Below are 6,426 nucleotides of genomic sequence, written 5' to 3'. Positions count from 1 at the left end.
CACAACATTGTACATCCACTATATTGCAATAAAATTTTTAAAAATAAATAAAAATAAAAATAGGGCTGTCAAAAAAAAAAAAAAAAACACCTCCAATGGATTTCTAGTAGACTTGAGGTAGCTGAGAATGAGTGAGGTTTAAGAGAGGTCCATATAAATCACCAGCTTAAATAAGAAGAAAAAGTAGTGGAGAGAAACAAACAGTACAGAGTATCCAAGGGATGTGTGCCAGTATGTCATGGTCCAACATATGTGTACCTGGAATCCCAGAAGGAGAAGAGAGAAAAAAAGGGTAGAAAAGATTTGAAAAGAAAATAGCTGACTGCGAATATTCTCGCTGTTCTGATTTTGTAATAATCAGGGCAGGCTAAACATTCGCTATATTAAGACCATGCATGTGTCCCTAGACCTAGTTCTTTTCCTAGGTCTGGTTTTATAAATGCTGGTGATAAACCAAGTCTGATTTATATGATGCATCTTATGTGGAAAATGTCTGTGGCTCTAGGTATGCAATCAACCTTGAGAAATGGTAGCACAGCTAGTGTAGTAACTTTTGAAGATAACCATTGCTAATTTGATGATTACCAGTTGCCATTAAATGAATTGTAAAATTTAAAAATAATAATAAAAGAAAAGAAAATAGCTGAGAATTCTCCAAAATAATGAAAGGCAAAGATCCAAGAAGATCAGTCAGGCCGTGATGGGATCTCCTTTCCGTTTTTTCACACAATTAAGTGCTGCGGCATCACTGAGTGATTCCTCCTTGGACAGGGGCTGCGCTACAGAAATTAGAGACCCAGGGAGCCCGTCTCACTTCGCCAGAAAAGCCAGACTTTGTTGTTTGTTTAATCCAGGGTGTCTCTACCTCAGCACTGACATTTCAGGTCAGATCATTCCTTGTTGTGGGGGCCGTCCTGTGTATTGTAGGATGTTTAGCAGCATCCTGGCCTCCACCTACCCTATGCCAGCACTCCCCTAGTGTGACAAGCAAACATATTTTCAGATATTGCCAAATGTCCCCTGGAGTGCAAAATAACACCCAGTTGAGAACTGGTTCATTTATCTAGCAAATCCCTGGAGATGCGTTGAGGGGGAGGGGATCGTAGGTAGCATGAAAGCTATGGTTTTTGTTGTTGTTTTATACAATTATTTTTTTTATTTACTGGCTACCTTGGGTCTTCGTTGCTGCGCGGGGGCTCTCTGTAGTTGTGGAGAGTGGGGGCTACTCTTCCCTGCAGGGCATGGGCTTCTCATTGTGGTGGCTCCTGTTGTTGCAGAGCAGAGGCTCTAGGTGCTCCGGCTTCAGTAGTTGCAGCGCGTGGGCTCAGTAGTTGTGGCTTGTGGGCTCTAGAGCGCAGGCTCAGTAGATGTGGCACAGGGGCTTAGCTGCTTCTCGGCATGTGGAATCTTCCCCAACCAGGGCTCAAACCTGCATCTCCTGCATTGGCAGGCGGATTCCTAACCACTGCACCACTAGGGAAGCCCGGAAGCCACGTTTTTTAAACATTAGCAACGTAATTTAGCTATGGTTACTCAGAATTTTAAGCACTCCCTCTCCCAATGTCATAAATCAACTCTGGTTCATGTCTGCAAGCCTGAGGGCTTTATAGTTTCCAAAGGGATTGACTTTTACTGGATGTCTGCTGCCACCTGCTGGTCATTTAGTTCATTGCAAGCTGGAAGGACCCTGAGTCAGACCTAATGCGGGCACAAGCGAGAGGGCTGACCAGAGTCAACCCAGAAAACTGCCCCCGTGTAAGCAACCTCAGCCGTCCCATTGCACACAACTCACTTTGAGTTCACCCATGAGACCTTCCATACGTGCTATGCTTCTAATAAATGCTGTCTCTATTTCAAAACAAAAAATAAATAAAAAATATAAATAAATAAAAAAGGATTGACTTTTACTGGATGTCTGCTGCCATCTGTTATTAACTTAAGTAATTGCCAGTTGCGGGAAATCCCAATTGAGTCTTACTGGTCAACCAACCAGCGTATCAAAAGGTTAAGACAATCAGACTGGTTTTGCTCAGATCCTAGAAAGTAGTTCCAAGCCCACAGCTGACAGACAGGCCCTTGGGAAAACAGTTTGCAGTTTGCATGAACTGGTATAAGCAGTGACCCTCCTTTTTTTCTAGGGCCTTAGTTTCAATTTTTAGGACATTGACTTTGTCCCCAGCTTCCCTACTACTAAAAATCCTGTTTGGAATACATTTATAATTTATAGTCAAGCACAGTTGTATTCATTTTGTGAAGATGTTTTTGAGAATTTCATAGTATAATTGGAGATGATTAGACATATTTAGGATGCCATAAAATGGGCACATCTTGTATTAAAGCATTGTTTTCCAAATTTATCTGACAGTAGAAACAAAGTGATGCACTAGACCCGAGGCTGGGCCCCCCCATGACTGTTAGCAACAAGGAGGGCTGGGGTCCTCAGCGTCAGGAAGTGTCAGAGCTGTCGCTATGGTGACTCAGAATGCTGGCTGACCTTGAGGATGGTGAATCGTCCCAAGACTCGGTTTCCAGGCTTGTGCCACCTTCCTGTCCCTCTGGGTCTAGAAAAAATGGTTGTTCAGAGCTCACTCTTGGACAGAAGCCAAGTTCCACAACTGTTATTATATGAATAATATTTAATAGCAATAACAATGATGTTTCAGGAGGCAACAAGAGAATTCAAGCAAGTGCAGCTAGAACTTTGGTCTGTTCTTAACATAGCAGCTGGACTCATCCTGGTAGAACATGTCACCTTCTGGTCCAGACTCTCCAGTGTCTCACTACTTCTCTTGGAGTGGAAACCAAAGTCCTTACATTAGCTCACAAGGCCCTATGTGAATCCCTCCTGCCAGCTCCATTTGCCTAGTCCTGTACCTCAGGACCATCAAAAATGTTCTGCGTCAGGGCCTTTGCACCTCTGGTCCCCTGTGCCTGAAATACTTTGTCAGTGACTCCCTCCCTCATCTTCAAGTCTCATCCCCTCCCCATCAGAAACCTACCCCATCCTGCTTCCCAGCTTTATTTTTTCCTGAGCACCTGTCATTTTCTAACCTCCCCTAGCAGAATGCACACTTCATGAGGGCAGGAACTTTATTAACGGAAAAATCCTTGCTTTCTGCAGACATTAATCAACAGGGTGTATATAAGAAATGTCAAACTTACAAATTAAAGATCTCTCTTATTGGAAACAGGGAGCTTATTTGAAGGAACCCATTCATAAGCCATTATATAGTTATTGTAAAAAAAGTCTTATACTTTAAAATGCTTGATTTTTTACTTAGCTCATGAAGCAATATTATAATCCCCATCTTGGTTTTATAGGCTCAGATGAGATCTGACCTATATTTCCTCATTTCTTCTGCTTGTTACTTTAAGGGTTTATTCAGTCAAGGGAGAAGAACAGTGAAGGAAGGCTGTGAAAAAATTGCTGCAGTTTTCAGAATAACCACATTGGAGAAATTAATTGTGAGTGTTGCAGTGGCTCTAACAAAACCAAGAATTTCATCATTGATGGTTCTGGGGTCTGAAGTTCTGGGGTCAGTAGCAGATGTGGCATCTGAAGGCTGGGGTCAGTCCTTGTCCTTGCCATTCACTGGGCATTTCACTGTGGGCCAATCCCAGTGCCCAGAACAGTGTCTGGCACATGGTAGGTGTTCAGTGAAAAAGAATCTGGACTTGGCAATGCACCCTGGGAGGAACATGGGGGTGGGAGGTGTGGTCAGAAGACCCTTGGGACTCACAGGGGGTCCCCGGTGAGGGGGGAAAGGAGGACATGAAGGATCCTCTCTTCTTCTCCTTTGATGGACTCTGGACAATGTAAATTCTACCAACACTTCTTGATGCCCACGGGCCAGGGCTTGGAGTAGACGAGACCACAGGGAGGTCAGAGAACAGCGCGGAGGGCCCACCCTGGAGAAGTTCACGGCCAAGCCCACATATCCATCCAACACTGGGTAATGTAGTTTGTGCCACCATGGGGCTCAGAGAGCACTGAGTGGGGAGGGAGCTGTTCCTGGGGAAGCGGCTGGGGACCAAGACATCCTGGCGGGTCTGGGAGAATAGACTGTAGAGGACCAGGAGGGGAAGTCGGGGGCATCAGCTTGGGGCAATAACGATACATTTGTTTCTTTTTGCTCCCTTCCTTCTCACCAACCTTGATTGCGCAAGTCGTATATTTTCTCTTGGTAGAAAATTTATAAATTATAGAAAAGAACTAAGAAAATCTCATCACCCAGAGATGGCCCTTGCTGCCAGTTTAGTGTATATCCATATAGACTGTTTGGGGCATTATTAATTTCTAATGACGAATAATACGTGAATATGTTCTTCTTGTAAAAAGTTAAAACATTGTAGATAGGTCTCAAGTCCCCTTAGCCAGCCCCACTCCTGCTGCTGGCTCCAGCCCTTGCCTCCCAGATGACCACTCGTCAGGGGAACAAATATGATTCCAGACTCTTCTCTATGTATGTGGAGATGCAGGGAGACTGTTTTTGTTTTCTGTTTTTAACCTAGAACATATTTTTATCCTAAATTCAGCTTTGTGGTTGCATTTTTCTACTTCACATTTGAGTACTTATTCTATATGCTTACATAGGTACTTCTAGAAAATACATTATTTTGTAGGTTTTTTAATTTGTTTGAACTATATTTCTCATACCGTTGTGATTTATTGACTTAGGGCAGACGGATTGAGAGCACAGGCTCTGGAACCTGATTACATAGGTTAGAATTCTCTTGCTACCGCTTCTTAGCTGTGTGAGCTGGGGCAGGTTATTTAACCTCTCTGGGCTTCAATTGTCTCCTTTGTAGAAGGGAGGTTTTAGTAGTTAGTGTCTTCTCTCATAAGAGTTGTCATGAGGACAAAGTGAGATAATACATGTCAGCTATTAAAAAGAGGGCCTGCCATGTGAAGTGCTGAAAATAAATGTTAGGTATGATAAATTTGTTGATATTTGTAGGACCATCTCATCATCAAGTGGTGAAACAGCGTAATGGCTTAGAGCATGGGCTCTGCAGTCAGGCCGACTGCTCCTTGGGTTCAAACCCCAGGACCACTACTGGCCCAATGAACTTTGGGCAAGTTTCTTAATTTTTCTTATCTATAAAATGACTTGACCACAATACCCACTTTATAGGGTGAGAATTACATTAATGTGCCTACGTATTTAGAAGGGTACCTGCGCTTAAGTTTCATTTTGTTTACTGCCAAATATTTCAAAGAATGATTTTATAGTACCATTTTAAAAGCCATTCTTCTATTAATAGACACGTGGGCTGTTTACCCATCTCCTTCCTCATGTGTGTTTCTCTACCCAGAAGTGGAATTGCTGGGTCATTGGGTATATACATTTCAGTTTGCTTTTGAATATTATTTTCTTAATTATCAATTTCTTGATATTTAAAAATGCACATGTAAATTTATTATTTTAAATAGTTGGATTAGTGGTTGCAGCCAGTCTTTTTTCACTTAACTACATAGTGAATAATTTCCCAGTACAACAGCATTTTCTTTATCTATCTTTTTATAAGCATTTTATTATGGAAAATATCAAACATATATAAAATAGAGAGTATAGTCAAATGAAATGCACCCATCCCCCTGCTTCAACAAATGTCAACATTTTGCCAGACTCTGTTTGGCACTGCTAACCGTGGCAAAATACGCATTGTGTGTGCTGTAATTTATCAAGCCTGGTCCCTGTTGTTGAAAAATTAAGACTTTATTTTTTCACTATGATAATGGGATTTTAGTGTCTTGGATTTAGTGTTGGGAGTACAGGGGTTTCTTGCCAACCTGTTTTAGGCATTGCCCTGCTCCTTTCTTAGCCCAGCACTGACTGTCTTCTGCCCGCAGTTTTCTCTAATTCAGAGCTGGAGACAAGAATTCTGTGCATGTGAAGGTGAGAGGGAAGCAGAACAGGGAAGGAGGGGGCCAAGCACAGATGTTTTGTCACGGACCCTCTATCCGTGACCTCTCCCACTGGGGTGCTCTGGGGCAGATTGTCCCACTATGAGCAAGGGCTTTTGTTCCCTCACGTCTGTCCAGGGGTGGGGTGCAACCTGCCAGGCATCTTAGGGGGAGGCAGAGGCCCCAGGGTCAGGTGGAGGATGGTGATGGCCTGTAAGGGGGTCTGGAACGCCCACATCCTGCATCGTGAGACCCCAGCTGACACCTCTTCATGAGTGAGGTTTCATAAGAAGCATATGTGAGGTTAAAGTAAATCTAACCCCCAATATCTCAGAATATAATTGTATTTGGAGACAGTCTTTAAAGAGATAATTAACACGATGTCATGAAGGTGGGCCCTCATCCAGGATGACAGGTGTCTTTATAAGACAAGATTAGGACACAGATATGCACAGAGGGAAGACTGTGTGAGGACACAGGTAGAAGACAATGATCTACAAACCAAAGAGAGAGAGAGG

General features: G+C 43.0%; 1 non-coding gene across 1 annotated transcript; it reads left to right on the top strand.

Moving 5' to 3' along the window:
* Positions 1 to 322: 322 nt before the first annotated feature.
* On the top strand, positions 323 to 454 carry LOC130839468 (small nucleolar RNA SNORA72). The gene has a single exon (XR_009049858.1). It is a non-coding gene; the product is annotated as a small nucleolar RNA SNORA72 (small nucleolar RNA).
* The last annotated feature ends 5,972 nt before the right edge of the window (positions 455 to 6,426 follow it).

Source organism: Hippopotamus amphibius, chromosome 16 (assembly GCF_030028045.1).
Source record: "Hippopotamus amphibius kiboko isolate mHipAmp2 chromosome 16, mHipAmp2.hap2, whole genome shotgun sequence".
Taxonomy (NCBI): Eukaryota; Metazoa; Chordata; class Mammalia; order Artiodactyla; family Hippopotamidae; genus Hippopotamus; species Hippopotamus amphibius.
Note: the sequence above shows the minus strand (reverse complement) of the source record. Positions and strands in the feature narration are given on the sequence as shown.